At 45.2% G+C, this 18,211-nt stretch overlaps 1 long non-coding RNA gene across 2 annotated transcripts in view; it reads left to right on the forward strand.

The window, feature by feature from the left end:
• The first annotated feature begins 3,931 nt into the window (after positions 1–3,931).
• LOC108444661 overlaps positions 3,932–18,211 on the forward strand; it is a 25,031-nt gene continuing 10,751 nt past the window's right edge. Inside the window, exons 1-2 of one of the 2 annotated variants that reach the window (XR_001859288.1) lie at positions 3,932–4,004; positions 5,241–5,321. This is a non-coding gene — a long non-coding RNA (uncharacterized LOC108444661). Of the gene's footprint in view, positions 4,005–5,240; positions 5,322–8,903; positions 9,240–18,211 lie in introns of those variants that run through there. The other variant, XR_001859289.1, reaches the window with a different exon arrangement.

Raw genomic sequence — 18,211 nt, forward strand, 5'->3', positions numbered from 1 at the left:
TTAATGAGTTGTCTAAACATAATAGATGGAAAGAATTAAAAGCCTAGAATAAACAGGGTTTCATTAAAGAACAATAAAGAAACAACACAAATTTCATATCTTAGAATAAATGGGCCCTCGTGGTCTCGCCGGGAGTGGAGGGCACTGAGGTGGGTGCACAGGCTGGGAAGCTGAGTCCTGTCCTGCCTGGATGCACTCCCTGGACACAGAGCTCTGGTGCTTGGGCAGCACTCACTGGCAAGAGCAGCTTTGAGATGCTGCCAAGGGCTTCACTTCTCCACAGCCTGTGCGTGTGCCCAACCTGCAGCGCCTGAGGAATCCCACCAGCAGTCCTCAGGTGCTTGAAAGCAGGCATTTGCTCAAGTGTCCTGCTTAAGCACCTCTCAGCACCTGTCAGCACTCTGAGATGGAGAGGAAGACAGGTTTTGCTCAGAGGTGTTTACAGCCAGGGGCTGGCTAACCCTGGGACTGGAAGCCTCCATGATCTCAATTTAAACAGTCCATGTAGCCCTTCCTTAAAGTGCCAAATATTGGTTACAGGGTCCACAGGACTCCCTGGGGAACTTGAGCTGTTCCTAAGTGAGTCTGCAAAAGTTAGTGAGAAAGGCAAGCTCAAACCAGCTGTATAACAATCTATAGATCGTCTTTTAGGCCCTTCAGAGGCAGATCTATTTTTTTTAGGAGCACACAGATAAAATTAAAGTTGAAAATCAGTTCTCTAGAAAAGTGTGCTACTGAGAATGTGAAATTCTGCAGAGATTTCACAAATGGTTCATCAGAATGTTAGATGCCAAGAGCACACACCATATTTCATCTCAGTGTGTGGCAGATGGCATACTGTAGATAGATTTTAGACCAAGATTTTATTAAGGACATGTGAAGAGATGATCGATAATACCTTGGTGGGTTTGTTTCCAAGACTGTCTGCATTTGGCATGGTGACATTATTATTGTTATTTGTGTGTGGTGGAAAACTTTAAAATTTCAAAGTTGTTTTCAGACTTTAGAACAGATCTCTACTTCAGGTTTCATTTTAAATCATCCTCTGGACAGGAATAGTATTCTGCAAGCCCATTTTAAGCTCTGGGAGTCTAACTTAGCTTTTACAATTTTTCATTAAAAGGAAACATGGGGCAACAGACAAAAACTGAAATGATGTGGCAAGCCCCACAAAATTTCCTCAGAAAATATTGCTTTTACTATTAGTTTATTTTAAAAGGACCTTTTTTTTTCTCTAGGAATTAGAAAGAAAAAAAAAAGATAAATCTCAAGACTCTTCCCCCCAGCCCCACATTTTCCGTTTGTTGACTTGGAGATCTTGTTTGTATTTCAGGAAGGATTGCATGTTCAGCAGAGTGTACATGAGAGCAGGAGTTTTTGCTGTGGTGATGTGTCTGTGTTTCGGAGTGTGTCCGTGTCCAAGTGTAATGTACTTGTCTTTACTGATATGCTTTATGATGGTGGATTGCAGATCTGACAGGCTCTCTCTGTGTGTTTGTAAAGCTGCATAGGGCTCAGCGCTAGAAGACCCCAGTCTTGACAAAAACCCTGGAACAACCCTAGCATTCAGCTGGGGCTGGCTCCTGCCTTTATTCATGGTAATTTGTACTTCACCTGGTGACTGCTTTTCCTGGGAATACTTGTGAACTGTGCCACACAAGTGCACGATAAAGCAGGCTTGAAAAATCCAGGCAAGAATTAGTGCTGTGCAGAGTTAGAGCTCAGCAGTGTTTCCCAATTGTAAAGTGGCTTTCTCATGACAAGCTGTCTCTCTTTTTCTTGATTAAAAATCTGAACTTTGTTTTTGAAAGATGCCATTTGGAAGTTTCTGTTGAAACTGGAAAATGATCAAGTTTAGGAATATGTTTTTAGAATTACCTAGGAAAAGTATCCTACCTCTCTCTTCAAATCAAGGGAAATCAAGGTTACAAATGAAATGAGATTTTCCATAGGAACAAGGATTTTGTTAACATTTTTATTAATAAGAATTAGCATTAGTATTATTGTTGTTACCCTCTTGTTAGTAGTATTATTACATGTATCTCCTTGTGTGTTCAGGCTTAATGTAGTGTAGTCTGCCTTTATGAGGACATTTGGCCCTACAACTGGGCATGTGAGAATTTGGGGTCCTGCTGTACCTGTGACATTGTCAGTGTTAAATATGGCTGTGCAAAGGCATTGGAAGAGATGGGTGAATCTCTGACCTTATTTGCATTGAACTCTCTAAGTGGCTGTGTGGGGCACATCCATGTGGATACATTGCTAGTCCTTCAGAGAGGAGATCTGGAAGCTCGAAATCCTGCTCCTTGGCAGCTGCTGAAGTTTCTAGCACAGTGAGAGAAGAAGGAAACCTTCCAAATTCTTCTTGTGCAGCTGAATGACATAAAAATGCAGACTGGATGTTTGTATCTGGGCCCCTTGGAACCAAGGCATTCTCAAGAAAAACTTGAGGCAAATGTATCCAATTCCCCAAACAGTTCAAGTTTGGTAAAACTTGGTCTGATTAAATGAAATTATATTAAAACATTCTGACTGGCTCGAGTGAGGAGTATCACAAGTGGCAGTTTGAGAATTGATCTGGGGATTCTGATGCCTGGCATCACAGACAAACAAAATCCACCCTGTGACTTCATACAGAGGAGTGTACTAATCCTGGACATCTTTGTTTATTGAGCTTGCATCCACAGGAGTGTGCCTTGCTGGCTGAGCAGCTTGTGTCACACCTCGGGGGTGTGCACCGGGTGGATTTGATGCTGCTGTGTGGTGCTTAAAGCGGTGTTGGTGTGAGCAGTGTTGGTTTGATGGCTGGTGTGCAGGTCTGGGAGAATCACAGAATTACAGGATGGTTGAGGTGGGAAGGGACCTCTGGAGGTCATCTTGTCCAGGCCCCCTGCTCAGGCAGGGCCACCCAGGGCCAGTGGCCCAGGACCATGTCCAGGCATCCCTGCTGGTCTCCCTGGCTGTGGTTGCAACTGCAAGGAAAGTTATAAGGCTCAGTTAGGCAGCGCGGGCCCTGTCAGTAAATCATTGTGCACTTCAGGCTGTTTTTCCCCCTACTGGAGTCCATAGAGAATCAGACAGACTGTGCTGAGCTGGTCTCATCTGCACCCAACCTGGACAGCAGCTTTATCTTGCCTTGTAAAACTGCAGAGCTCTGTGACAAAAGAGTTAATCTCTGCCTTTGTTTCTCTTCCTCTCTCTCTTCTCTCTTGCAGCCGACTGAAAGGCAAGATGAGAGCAGATCCATCAGTGTCAGCTGCTTTCAGCACATCAGCACTTTTGGGGGGTTTATTGGGGACTAGTCCATCAGCAGTGCTTCCAAACTGCAACCATGCTGCAGACATGCCCCTCCTCCTGCACGGCAGCCAGGATGCCTGGGGATGCAGCGCCGGGATCCCGGAGCCACTGGCCAGGGGCTGGGTGATAAATGACTGCATGAGGCATCTCCATGGCTAGCGAAGTCCAGAGGGTCGGCCAGAGCCAGGCTTCTGGGGAGGCAGCAATGAAACCATATTAATTTCTGGGCATGCGTCCATGTGTGTCTGTGTGTCTGTACTGTCTGAAATAATACACTTGACACAAACACACATGCTTCACTTCCAGCACACAGAGTAACACAGGAGAGGGCTGAAAGGGAGAAAGCAATCTGATTGACAGGTTAATGAAGCAGTTCATAATAGCAATGGATATTATAACCTTAGAAACAGCTTGTAAATACCCAGTTGCTTTACATGTATAAACATACTCCCATGCTCAGGTTTGTGTATATACATTTGCCTATTTATGAAATATATATGCATATCTAAAAGGTGCAGGAATGTGAAATCAATGCTCTGAAGCGAAACCAAAGAATAAATAGAAGCTGGATAAAATTAAGCTTCATTAGCCTAGCAGCCATATATATCCCCTGCCTTTTATTTTACTCCTAGGGCTGGAAGTCTTCCAAAGCAGTGGAGGGACTTAGAAGCACGCATCTGACTGACTTGCACTCCTAAGCCCTCTTGGTATGCTTGAAAACTCCACCTTTGTGAGGTTTGTTTAATTGGTGGGGTTTTTTTTCTTCTTCTTCTTTTTTTTTTTTTTGTGGGGTTGGGGGGCGTGGTGTTTATTTGTTCATTTGTTTGCTTGCTTGGGGGTTTTTTGTGTTTGTTTTGTTGTTTTGTTTTTAATCCCAGTGTCTTGGGAAGGGCAAGCCCATCCACACTTGACTGGGAAATTGTTTTAGCATTAGGAGAGTGGAGTCTGAACCCATACCTAATCCACGGTTTTGACTAATTCCTCATCACTTTGGTATGTCACCGTTTGAAAAGCTAGATGTATCTTTTACTTGGCAGATATTTGGATGTCATTGTTTGCTTCTGTATTGTATATGTCCGTGGGAATTTCCCAATGTATTCTGGACTGGGGCAATGACTTACACAACAATCCCTTCTCTCTTTTGTGGGACCTATTAGCAAATATAAATAGCAACATACTGAGCTCTTGTGGATGGGCAACAACCCTGGGAGCTGAAAAAGCAAGTTCAGCATGACTAAGGACCTTTAGCTTTTCATTCCATGACTCTGCTTTTACTTGTAAGACTCAATTTTACAGTAAGATAATTCCCTTAGGTTCTTATTCTAGCTCCTCTTATAGAAAAATAGGAGAAGATTAGAAGATTTCTCATACATACAAAGAAGTGTTTGACTTGCCAGTTCCCAGCACTATTTCTAAGCATCATGACTGTGGATGAAAAAATTCAAAGAACCAAGTGTACTGGGAAGGATCAGAGCCACAAGGTTGATAGAATACAAACCTACACAATGGAAAGTTGATTTTATAACACTGAAGTTTAGCTTAGACTTGATCTCTTGTGAAAATCCTCAGCAAATTCCCATCTAAGACTATATAAGTAAGTTCCTGTCCTCAAGTCTTCTGGAAAGAGTTGTGCCAGATATTTTCTTCCCTGATGGGAATTCCAAGATAAAAGCACTTAAGAGGTGAGGTATGTGCAGAGACTGCTGATGTGATGTGTGTGGCACCATGCAAGGAGCATAGATACACATGCAGTGTGCAAAAACCCATGCCTGCAAGTGTCTAGCCACATGTGCTTGTGCTTTTGCTACCGTAGCAAGGGATACTTTTATTTATATGGCAACTTACACTGTCTTGATCTCTCTCGACCACAGTTCTTGATGAGCTTGTGATCTGAGCTCACAGGTAAAACAGTCAAGCCAAGTATTTCTGTGTTAATCTTACAGCTGTGGAACAGAGGTAACTTGTCCCTGAACACATGCAAAGTTGAAGACAGAGCTGGGATTGGGACTCAGATGTCCAGCATGGTAAGACTGTTATTTCTGTTTGTCTAGACCGGTCAATTATGCTAAAGCAACACTGGCTGAACATTTGCACAGAAGCAAATAGCTGTATATCTTAGTTACTAGGAGTATCATAGCTCTGTAACTGGGAATCCTCTGGGTTTGGGTGCAGTTTGAACCACTGTCTAAGAATACTGTTCTGCCTAGCATCCCCTGTTCTTCTTTAAGCTCCCTTTTCCTCTGTTCCCTAGAATTAGTGTCTGCAGTTGCTCTCCACAAGGATTTTTAACCCTAAACTGTAAAACAGAGGAGAACAAGTTGACTTAAGGATGAGTGGAGATTAGGGGTGAGAGAAGTTTGATCTGTAGCCTGGAGAATTTGTGTCCTTGCATCAGGGACTTGCCCTTGATTCACCACTGGGGAGGACTGTCAGGTTTGAGCAGACCGATGCTGCTTGTACAATTCTCTCCCCTGCCCCAGAGACCAGAGAGGGGCTAGGTGTTGGTAGGCAGTTGGTGCAAACTTCCCGTGGGAGCCGTAGGTTAAGGAACGGGAGATGGCAAGGTCTCCCTGTCTTTGGTGGTGAGGAGGAACAGGCTATGCACTACAGTTCAGCTGTCTCCTACCACCCAGGCCAGCCAGCCAGATCCGTGAGGCCTTCCCAATCAGTGCAGCAAGCTCAGCTTTGCTGCCGTCAGCACTGCTGAGAGCAGAGGCTGAGGATGGGTGAATCCAAATATCCGGATTGCATGGATATTGGCTGGAAGCATTCCACTATATCCGTGTGGCTGCCTTTGCGTGATATTCATGCTCATCAGAAAATTAATTATTCCATTCACCAGGCTCTGTGAGCTGGGAGGATTACCTCTCAATACCTGGAGTTCCTCCTGGGGGTGGGAGAGGTGTGTGTGAGAGAGAGAGAGAGAGCAAGCTTGTCTGTCTGCATGCCTGAGTACCAACAGGGTATGTTGTGGACATAGATGTGTACAGACAGCAAGGGATTGTACCTGACTGTAGATACAGGGAAGGAATTGCACAAGTAACGCAGAAATAAGGAAGATGCCTTGCTCTGTGTGTCTGTGGAAGAGAGTGTCCTTGGGGATGCTGAGTGGCTTTGCATACCCGAAACAGAAGTATTTCTTCCAGGTAGGTGAGCTGTGTACAGGCAGCAGAGGGTGCAGGGCCTGGGTAGGTGGCAATGCCTTGTCTTTGTGTGTGTGAGGGGCATATGCATGGCCAGGCTGCGTCATGCTTTTTAGATCTACCTTCAGAAGAGTTGATGTATATTTAATACAAGCCTAAACCTGCCCATGGTTTCCTGTGTACTTGTGCTTACAACAGGAAAATCTCATGTGTACACAATGATTGTTGAAAAACTGCACATGAGGTGGAAACACTGGTGTCAGCTGGTTTAATCACATTACTACCTGTGATTTTGGATGCATTGGATTTTGACTATGGCCCTCCTAAACACAGCTCCAGTTCTTGTCTTCCTTTTAGTACAGCTGATCAATCCCATGTACATCAGGGGGTAACTTATATCAGCAAGTAAGCAGAATCAGGTCTTGTGATACTTAAAAAGAAAGGCTTTGTACATCAGTTTGAAAGCTTTCCTGCAATCCTCCAAGCAACAGGATGTTTTTTCCCATATGGGGTAGTATGGTCTGTATATGTGCACGAGCTGGGGTCTTCCAGCTGCAGCAGCAAGGAGTGATCTTTCCTGGAAAGCAAAATTGCTTTATTACAGCTTGGCTTTGAGAGTGCCCTGATCGGCTCTGCTAGGCAGCACAGCGCGGAGTTTCAAGCTCGGGGTATTCTTGGAAATTTGTGTTATTAATTGAAAGCTTATTAATGGCAAACACAGGATGACATTTTACATGGTTTAGTTATGTTCTGTGAGTCATTGGTACAATGCAGTCTCAGCCACAAGGCAAGGAATCTCCTGCCGTAACTGATAACAGAGGAGCAATAACAGCTCACTTCCCACTAACTGGTCCTGAGGTGACAGCCACAACCCTTACAAATGTCTGATCATCTTGTCTCTCAGGAGAGGAGGCCACCCTCTCCTCTGAGATGGTCACTCATCCTGGGGTTAAGGGAAACCTCAGAGGAAAACACACTTATTCACTGAGGTAATAAGCACTGGTTTGTTACCAGTGGGCTTCAGAATTTTGGCCTCTCTAAATCTCTGGAATTGCCCTTAAAAAGGGCCTTGAGCTGAGGGCACTACTGACATCACACCGGAAGTCAGTAGTCCCATCTCTAGAACAGGATATGTGATGTTGTTCTAGATAATTAAACTTTGTTGCACTGAACTGTGGCTGGGTTTTCTAGAGTAATGCTTGAGTCCCATTCTGTCATGTTTGAGATGTGGGTCAAGTCTGGTTTATAAGGCAGCAGGGAAAGAATTTGTGTTTAGAAGGGAATTGAATATTGCTTCTAATATCCTGCAAAAAAAAGTCGGTTTCCTCTGTCCAGCTTCATAAGATGGTCAGTGACATATACCATACAATTATAGAATATCCTCAGTTGGAAGGGCCTCACAAGGATTATCAAAGTCCAACTCCTGGCCCTGCACAGGACACCCCAAGAGTCACACCATGTGCCAGAGAGCATTGTCCAAACACTTCCTGTACTCTGTCAGGCTGGTGCTGTGACCAATTCCCTGGGGAGCCTGTTCCAGTGTCCAATCACCCTCTGGGTGAAGAACCTTTTTCTAATATCCAGCCTAAACCTCCCCTGACATAACTTCAGGCCATTCCCTTGGGTCCTGTCACTGTCACCACAGAGCAGAGATCAGTGTCTGCCCCTCCTCTTCCCCTTACAAGGAAGTTGTAACTGCAGTGAGGTCTCCCCTCAGTCTCCTCCTGTCCAGGCTGAACACACCAAGTGACTTCAGCTGCTCTTCATACGGCTTCCCCTCAAGAGCCTTCACCACCTTCATTGCCCTCCTTTGTGCTATCTAAAAATGAAAATGAGATTCTTGTTGAAAAAAGAAGAGAACAAATATCCTCTCTGCACTGCTGAGAGCTGTACAGGGGAATATAGACAGCAGAGCTCCTCTGCACTCCCTTGTCCAGCAGCAGAATTATTTCCAGAACTGAATTGTAGGCACTGAGAGGAGATTATAGGCCAAGCACTTAAACTCTTCCACCCTGGTTAGCAAGAGCCCCACAGCTGTGGATTGTCTGATGCCAGCAAATAAACCAGATGGACGACAGGAATGGAGACAGGCCAAGCTGGGATGGAAAGCATAGTGTGCCCTCCTGTCTTAATGGGCTTCTGAAAGATGAAGTAGCACAAGCTGAAAAGAGCCTTCAGCTGTAAAGCTCCCTGTGTTGAGGTAATGGGAAACAGGACATACTCTTTTTTGTGGGCCTTCAGATGTGGCTTGTTGGGATCTCCTCTAATGCTGCAGGATGAAGGGTGGTGTCCTTGATGCCTACAGGAAGGTGGGACATTTCCAGGCTTCATTGGAGAGAAGAATCCAGATCTACAGCTGCAAAGAGCAGTGGGCTTGGGAAGAAAAATCCAGCAGTCATAGTGAGAGATATCATAGACTGTATGCATGCTAGAGTGTATCACTGCAATTGCCTGTTTTGTTTAGCAGGTTGCAGGAAGATAAAGCCCACCCAGTCTGCACAGGACAGCGATGGGTCAGTGCTACTGATCAACATATGCTGCTTTTGCAAGGGACCAGATCTGGCTGTTCCTCCTGCACTTCATGTCTGTGATTTGTCATTACATCTCAGATCAAACTCTCTGTGCTAAGTGCTTTATGTACAAGTCTGATGAGATTCAGGTCCAAAAGGAGCTTTCTCCCATGATTAACAGAACATTGATTTACGGATGGGCTATCTCAAAAGGCTGTGAGAAAACCACAAGGCTTCATTTCACCAGCTGTTCAGGGTCCCCAGACTCCAGCTCTCTTCAAAACTCAAGGTAAGGCAACCTAGCCTTGTCTGTGCATCTCTGTTGACAATTTAGGCACCCAAGCTTGGTGCCCCCAAATAATGACTGATCTGAGTAACTCATGGATCTCTTGAGTTAGAAGGCTGCAGAAAATGCCCCAGGACTTTGTATATATAGGATCCCTTGGAATCATACATGGAGTCCATTATCAGTGCTGAGAATTTAACTTGGTCCTGATCTTATGTGTTAGGTCCATGACTGGCTTTCCTCCCAACAGGCTACTTGGGATTTTTCAAAAGGTAGCAGCAAGTATTCAGCACTAGAATAGGCCTACTGCATGCTTTGGGGTACTTAGAGTTTAGGGTATTCTGACTTTACTAGGAGATCAGTCTCTCACCACCAGGAAACACAGTTTGCTGGAGCCTTTCTCAAAATAAAGAGTTGAACCTCAGTTCAGTGCCTCTTCAAGCTAGGCCAAGCTGCTTGCAAGTCTATTTTGGAAGGGGTTACTGAACACACCCCTCAGTGTGCTGGAAAATCACCCCTGCTGGTAACAGGTACTGTCCAGACAGATTATATTGTGTTTATGGGGATCAGTGTGGAGGGGTGGGTACAGGATATCCTTGCCAGGCTGTTTATGGCTGTAGGGGAGTGTGCCCTTTCTAGGTGTGATCCTCACCTCCATCATTTGTCCTTCTTCCTCTATTCTGCCATCCCTGAAGCAGCCTGGATTGGTTATAGCCCACATGTTACAGTAGCCAACCTGCAAAGAGAGAGCCAGAAAAAGTTAATGTGGAGTTCTGGTCTACTCCCAGGATGCATTTGGGCTGCAGCCCATAATGATATGTATAATTGCGAAGGCCTGCCAAAAAAAGCAGGCTGGATTTAATTGAGTCAACACACTGCTATTAATAATAAAATGGCAGAGACTTTGCTATTAATCACTTGTGCTGGCTTTATCACAGGCAGTCTCGGCTATCTGGCTACCAAACAAGACCTTTAAAAAAAAATGGTGCAGTGGAAAAGTTACAAGTGGGAATACACCTGCAAACAAAATAAACCTTGTAAATAAAATGTTCCTTGCAGAAGAATGTTCTTTCTGAAGGGACATCTTATTTGGGAGGCAAATGGGATTATGTCAAATGCCTATGTCCTCCAGCAAAGTCCTCCTTTTATAGGAATAGATCACTGGAGGATGCACTTGGCAAATGGTGCATCTTTGGAAAAGGTATGCTTGATAAAGGACTTTGTACAGGGTGGGAATAAAGGGAGAAATGAATCCTCCAAAGAGAAAGGTAATTGCTGCAGGAGTATAGCACAGCCCAGAGAGGCATGCATCTGTTACTAGTAAATGGGAAACACCATATCAAATGAGTTACTGAACAAAAATGGAAATGCAAGCTAAATAGCATGCCTGACACCAAAATTACAGCCCTCCTTGTAGAGGGCTGGACAAACTGTGGTATATTGAAGTGGATGGCTGGATGTAGAGCTCTGTACCCCAAAGTGGATGCTGCCAACACTGCATGCAGCACCACTGAAGGAGAAGGGTCTGGTCTTCTGAGGGATTTTCAAGACCTAGAAGTGCCCTCTTCCCTATGACCTGACGTGGTGTGGAGGAAGGGCTTGAATGGGGCTCCAGCCCTTTTGCACATGCACCATGTTTGCTTTCATGCCCGTGTTCCCTGCGGCCCTCCTGGTGAACTGTGCCCCAGTGCCTGAGGCTGGTGCTGTTTCCTCGTGGCAGTGCAGTGCATTTTTAAAAGCTGCCCCTGCTGAGGTTGTTGGCATAGCAAACATGGAAATGGCAATCTTCACCTTTGCTTCTGAGCAGAGCAGCTTGTGGTGACTGTCTGGGAAGGCACCATGTGGCAAAAAGGTCTGAAACCCAGGAAGAAGGGAATAGGCTTGAAAACCTGAGCAGGGGACAGGATGTGTCTGTAGGCAGAACCAAGGGATGTAGAGCAGGTAGAAGAACAAACAACACAGATACATTATGTTGCTTTAAGTCTAAGAGGTTCTGAGGCTTAAAAACATTACTCTTCTAGCAGACAGTTGGAAGGGGAGAATCCCCTGACTTCCGCATCTAAGAATGCCAAAGGAACAGATCTTTTCTTCTCTTGCAAGTTTTCCTGCACAAAGGGATACGTTTTCTCTACACCAGTGCAAAAAATCTCTGTGCAGCATGCACCAAATAGTCAAGCAAAATAAATTATTTAACAGGCTAGAAGGCCTCTTTCTGCTATAAATTAACGAAGTCCATAAATGAATGCAAACATTATCCCTCGGAAGGAAAGAGAAAAAAGAAAAGAGAAAGGAACAAAAAAAAAATAATCCCAGAAAACAAATTATCCACTTCAACCTGCTGATTTCCTTTCCTCCCCATAAAGCGAGTGTCTTATCCTCAGAGAAATTCACTTCATTGTTAGAAATAGCCAAAATTGGCTTGCAACTAGTAAAGATGCCAAGAATTTGCACCTTGCTCTGTGACCTAAAGCAAAAATGACATGAACATTGACAAATTTGACAAGGAAATTTGTGCAAAAAACAACTTCTATTTGGCTAGCCAAGCAGCAAATATGTCGGATGATATGCTTTATTAAGCAATCCATTTTTCAGCAATAGCTGCACCATCTGCAAAGGTTAGTGTGCATCAGGCTTTCCACAGAATTTCATCTGCGTCTGCAGCTAGGTGCAACACACGACCACATTTTTCATGTACATACAATTTTGGATGCAAATAGAATACTTGATGAAAGAGGTGACCTTCCGGACTGACTTCCCCCATGCAGTAAAGTCACAAGCAGCTGAGAGAAACATATCTCTGCCTGGAGGGAGGCAGGGAGTGGCAGAGAGGAAGGAAGGGGAAAGTGAGACATAAAAAGAAGAGGGAACTTCAAGAAAAAGTGTTTCCCAAAAAAATGACTTGGCACATTGCATAGCAGATACTCTGTACTTGTACCAGACCAAGTGGAATGGAAACTGTTGTGTGAGGTAGCTGCAGTTTTCTTCTGGATGGTATCCATCTCTCCATCTTATAGTTTTCCCCTTGTTATCTTGTGTAGTTCCTGCTACTACACTCTCTAAAGATCATTGTCTTTCATTGCTCCCTCTCACAGTTTGCATTCCAGACTTGACATCTCTTAGGGATGACCTTATTGCTACTACAGCCCCTGCCTTTGGCTCCTGGATCTCCTTCTGAACATCCTTGGCTTAACAGGATGTATTTTCTAAATCCAAGGAGGGGAAGCATTGCTTTCAAGTATTAGTCAGACATACCTGTTTTCTGACCTTTTTGGGGTTTTTTTCTTTAAGTCATGACGGTCTTGCCTCTGTATTTTCCTACACTATTTTCTAGTGGATGGATATGGCCTTTCATGTCCTGTCTGCCCTACATTAGGTGAAATCAACTCTTCCCTAGTCCCCAGTCTTCTTCCCCAAGTGTATGCTGTACACATGGCTCCCTACGCCTCATTGATGGTTGCTGGTTATAAATTCATGTTCTCAATCCCTACTCCACTTAGCTGAAGTTGGATGCCATCCCAGTGCCTTGCAACTGTCCCTGGTCCAGTGGAAAGTTTAATCTGCCAGTTCATGCCGTGCCGTCCTATGGGGAGAGTTCAGTTCAGTGCAGCTCCACACTGCACAGAGAGAAGCTCATTAGCAGGACATGTAGTGTCTGATGACACTGTGGTCCAAGAAGGCATCATTAGGCACAAAATGTTTTCTGTAGCTCTCTGAGATTTCCTAGTAACTTAAGGAATTCAGACGCAGCTACTGTGGGGGCACAGATGAAATGGGGAGCAGAGATGCACTCTCCAGGGGCCGTCTCCCATCTGTGTCTTTTGCAGGAGCAGATATTGGACAAAGCCTTTGACTCCTTTTTCACTCCTTGGATCCTTGCTGCAAAAGGTGCAGATGGGACTGTCTGGGCCTGGCAGGCACACTCTTCCCTGGTTGGCTGCTAAGTGGTGTTAAGTGATGAATGTTAAACTTAACAAGGGGACTTACAGATTTACGTAAGGATTTTACTGCCTGCCAGGTATAAATGATGGAGCAGCTTTGATCTTTAGGGGGATCAGTACTGGAAGTGATTTAAACTAAAGTTAATAAAACTGCTTAAAACTGTACTCTGTAGTCCCAGAGGCTGAAGGAGCCCTTGGTCACTTGACTGCTCTAAGTAAAAATTGTTCACATTTATGAGGGAGACCAAATCCCACTGGCGTTAACTGTGTTTCCAGCTGAATAATAAATGGTATCTTCCAAGAGTCCTGCAAGTCCTTCCCTATATGCACTGCCGGTCCCACAACCTGCTGGAGCCCTCAAGCTGTAATCCACAGATACAAAAAAAGCTAGACCCTTTGTTGTTCTGTGGGCTTTTCTCATCCACTCTCCACTTCATAATCCCTAAACCTGGTCGGATGCTTTTGCCATTTTGTAGCGCATCACAAGCTACTGTTGGAGCTTTTTAATATTTTGCCATCAAGTGAAATCCTGGAATTTTAGGTGTTTTTTACTTTTGGAATTTGTTGACTAGCAGTGACAAGTACATGCCATAAACATTAAAATTTCATTGGCTTCTTGGCAGACTTTATCACCATGTACCTTTAGAAATTGGACATCACATTACAGATTTTCTGAACAGTCCTGTAATGTTTTCTTTCACTGCAATGCATCTTAAGAAAGTTCCTTTACGAAGGTGAAAATTATAATTTTTAATGGGGGATCTGTTTTCTGTCTCCCAGGAATCTCAGTCACCTCCCACAATATAATCATGAGTATTTCCACTGGGGATTTCTATAACATCCCACGATGAAATGATGCGAGCTGCAGTGGGCAGGATGCTCAGATGTTGGTGCAAACAGGACTTGTGCAAGCTTCACTGATTCAGGTGAAGAAATGGCTCTTTTGTAACTATCAGAGAAGTTGATGGGATTTACTGACACCCCTGCATTAGCCCAGCTCATTAGGTTTACAAGTGAGAACAAATTCCATGCGTTAATTGTGTTTGCAGCTATGAAGCAAACAGGGTTTCCCTACTTGCCAGGGGGTCTACTGTCAGCTGGAGTCACCAGGCTGTCCCTCCACAGACACACACAAATGGAAGTCATCCTGCTATTTCTATTGGGTTTTCTACTTCTGCCATTTCCTAGAAACTCTTTAACAACTACCAGAATGCCTTCTGTCCGCTTGGTAACAAAACAAGTAGCCTTTCATGGCCCTCTCTAGAAATCAGTGATTGGCAGCCACTGAAATTGAATTAGCAGTAACTCACCACTGGTAGAAAAAATACTTTTTTTATTTCAGCCCAGTGCACTGTTAGTGATGAAACTCTGCAGCACAATGATTTGATGAGGCCATGATCTTGGAAAGATACAAAAAGAGATGGGCTGTTTCAGGCGTATTGTGAGGAAATCCTGAATTATAAAGGTACAGTCAGCTCTGGGATGGGATTTGCTCTGTGGGGGAGCCAGCTGGAAACTGCCAGTGCTTGGGAGGAAGTTGCATGAAAATCTTGTTACTTGTACCTTGTTATATAATTACCTCTTGCAGAGTGTGGGTTTTTTTCTGAATTACAGTCACTGTTGGAGACAGGTTATGGGCTTAGACAGACCACTGGCTGGACAGCCTGGTATTTCCTGCATTCTTACTTCCACGGATCCTCTAATAGCCCTGCTGCCTGGCTTTGTCCAGCTATTGTGTCTCACTGCAAGGATGGTCTGTGTCTGAGATTGTCGGGGGATTTCTGCAGACAGATTCTAGTGGTATTTTCAGAGCCCCCTGATATGCTCCTCGCACTCCTGTAGCATTTTCTAAATCCCCTGGGCGCCGAGGGTCATCTCTCATTTTACATGGGATAAATTGATAATGACACAATGAAATCGGTCATGATGAAATGGCTCCAATTTTATTACAGTGGGAGGGGATTTTGGATCTATGTTTCTGTTGTGCTGTCTCAGGAGCTATGCTTACACCAGTGGCTTTTTGCCAAAAATTTCCAGTGGTATTTTGAAGTCTCCTATTCCATCCTATATCTTGACACTAGATTCAGCAAACTGTTTTCTGTGTGTTTCCAGAGAGGACCTTCCTGTTGCATCTGGTAGCAGCCTGTCTGTTTGCTGTGGCTTGATTTTCGTGGGGCCACAACTGTTGTGTCAGAGAATGAGGGAAGTGATAGATCATCTAGTGAAGACTAGATGGTCTGCCATGGCTGGAATTTGCTCCTCATCCACCTGTCAGTGCAAGAGAAGAAGTAGTTTGGGAAGCATCGCTGGATTTGGGGCCATTTTCTTGTGGCTCCTATTTTTCTCTTTCCTTGTACTACTGCATCAGACTAAGGGCTAGATCCCAGCAGCTTTCTTACTCCCTTGAAAAAGATGCTATATGTCCCTCGAAGTGTGGGGAAATCAGGTATATTATACCCCGAGACTCCTTTGAACCCAACCCTCTGCTCTCAGCTCGCTTCTGCTTCCTGGTATTTTTCCTGTGCTGCAGTGTGGAGTAGAGCATTGAAGTACTCAGACATGATAAATCTATGCTGATTTACCTACCAAACAATTGAGCCCAGGTTGGATAGAGAGCAGAGAACCTTCCAATAGAGTATCTTTAAATGGAACCACAGGCAGGTATTTCAGCCCAGTTAGCTGGGCATTCAATTATGGCCTTTGCTACAGAGTAAAACCAGTTTTTCCAAAGGACACCGGTAGCAACCTCTTAAAAAAGGAGTTGTGACCCCTCCCCAGTGACCTTTCCTTGTCAAATGCTACATGCTGTGATGTTCCTACACAATAGAGAACACTCTGCTCTCTGTGTACTTGGCAAAGGAAGAAATGGCTTTTTTAATCTCATTGCATGAATTACTGGCAAAACGTTTGAAGTGGCTCCAAGATTCCTCTCTGACTGACTTGCATTTTCTCAGGAGATTTGTGTAGTTTGGGAGTTTGGAACCTGTAACTGAATAACTTGTAGAAAGCATTTGCTACTTTTTGAAAGGATGCTGTGTCCTTGCAGAAAAAATACTTCATCTGCTGCATCATCATCCCTTTGCAGAGGACAAGCCTTGCTGGGTGTCCCCTCAGAGGATGCCCACCCCTTCTGTTGCCCTGCCTGGCCCCCAGCACAGGTATTGCCTGGAGGCAGTGGGGCTCTGCCCTGCCAGGCCTTGGGCAAACATCAGTGTGTGCCAGCACTTTTCCTGAACAGTCTGTAGGGACAGGGCACAGAAACACAGGCAGCAGCATGCGGTCATGTATGGAGGAAGTGCCAGGGCTGGGATTAAGACCTGTGCTGCTGTCACTGAAGCCTCATCAGCCTTGAGGTACAGGGAGGGACACCTTGTATTGGTAGGCAGCCCTTTTCTCTTTGTGTATTGCTCCCCTGGGCTTGCTCATGTGGCTCTGCCATGGGCCAGGTATTACTCCCGGAATCCAGCACAGACCACATCCTTGCCTTTTGACAGGGCATCCCTCTGACTTCCTGCTGACCACAGTGAGTGAAAGCTTGTCACAGAACAGGGATGGCCACCTCCCCTTCTTGAGTGCTAGGCTTCTTTTTGCAAGATCAAAGTGCAGGGAGTGTGCCAGAACCTGCCAAACTGCTGCTGGGGAGACTGACAGGGAGTGACAGAGCCTGAAACTGTCTGGCAGATAGTTTGTTTAATGGGGGAAAATGTTTTCCTGACACTGTAGAGCGCTTTGAATCGCAAACGATGTCAATAACACACGTTCACCTGTTCGTACCACGGAGTTCTCCCTCCTTTGCCATCCCTTTAGTAGGAGACTCCATTAATGCCCAGACCACTGCCAAATACCACAGGCCTGTGCCTGATTTGCCAATCAGAGTCGGCAGCACGAGAGTGACCATGCCACAGGGGCAGTGATCCCTGCAGAGTTGCCAGTGCGGCAGCTCCAGAAGAAGAGGAAAGGGGATCACAATGGCTTCATTCTTCACCACACTCCCCCTGGCCTCTTCAGCTGGCCCCGGTGGCTGGCCCAGCCTCTAAGTCTTCCCTTCAACTTTGATTCCCTGGGCCTGCAAAGTGGAAAATGAATTGGATCTGAGCCATGTGCTACGCTGCTGTCACCTGGTGTCATTTTTATTTTTCAGGCTGAAATGGTCCCAGAATATTGGCAGCTCTGAAATCGTAAGGATATCTAATCGGGTGATTTATGCTGGGAGGGATTTGACCAGGAGCCAGGAATTGGTAGTCACATTCTCCTCCTCCCTAGCCAGGGAAGGAGCTTCCACCTTTGGTGGGGGTTATGGGGTGTCATTTGTTTTGCACCTGTGAGGTCCCATCCTCGCCCCGGTGCCGACCGCCAGAGAGCTGCCAGCTCAGCTCCCTGCGTCCCCAAGCCAGTAAATAATTACCTGCGCCTTCCCATCTCTGGAATGCGTACATAAACAGCATAGCCTACCTATGGCTACTTGGCTTACTGTTAAGTCCTAAATAAAGCTAAAAAAGGATTAATAGCCCTTTGTGATACAACATTTAAAAAAAAAAAAAAGGATCAGAAGGCAGTTTGTCTTGCACTCCGTCACCTTCGGACCCAACAAGCGAGCATGTGGAGTGGTTGCCGCTCTAAACTGCACCCACGGTGCACGCTACAGTAACCCAGAATGTGTATTTCTGCAGATGATTAAATCAATACAATTTTGACAAGACTTGTTGGAACATGCTTCTTTATTTTACGCAATTCCTTCCCCTTCGTCGTGGGCATTTATCACCCTGCCTGCCTGTCAGCTAATGGAGATTGTTCTTAGTCCATACTTGATAGAAGGACGTGGTTATGAAGCATGCCAATACTTTGGCTCAGCCACTGCGGTGGGAACAAAGATCTGAGCTGGGGGCTGGCGGCCTTTAACCAGGGGGGATGTTTTCCTGCCTGAGGAACTACAATAATAATAATAATAATTCTTTAAAACCCCCTTTCTCCTCTCCCTCCCTCCTCTGGCTGCATATTTCCAGGACATCGGTGTGGGAGGGAGGCAAGGCTGTGCAG

This window comes from Corvus brachyrhynchos, unplaced genomic scaffold (assembly GCF_000691975.1).
Source record: "Corvus brachyrhynchos isolate BGI_N302 unplaced genomic scaffold, ASM69197v1 scaffold61, whole genome shotgun sequence".
Taxonomy (NCBI): domain Eukaryota; kingdom Metazoa; phylum Chordata; class Aves; order Passeriformes; family Corvidae; genus Corvus; species Corvus brachyrhynchos.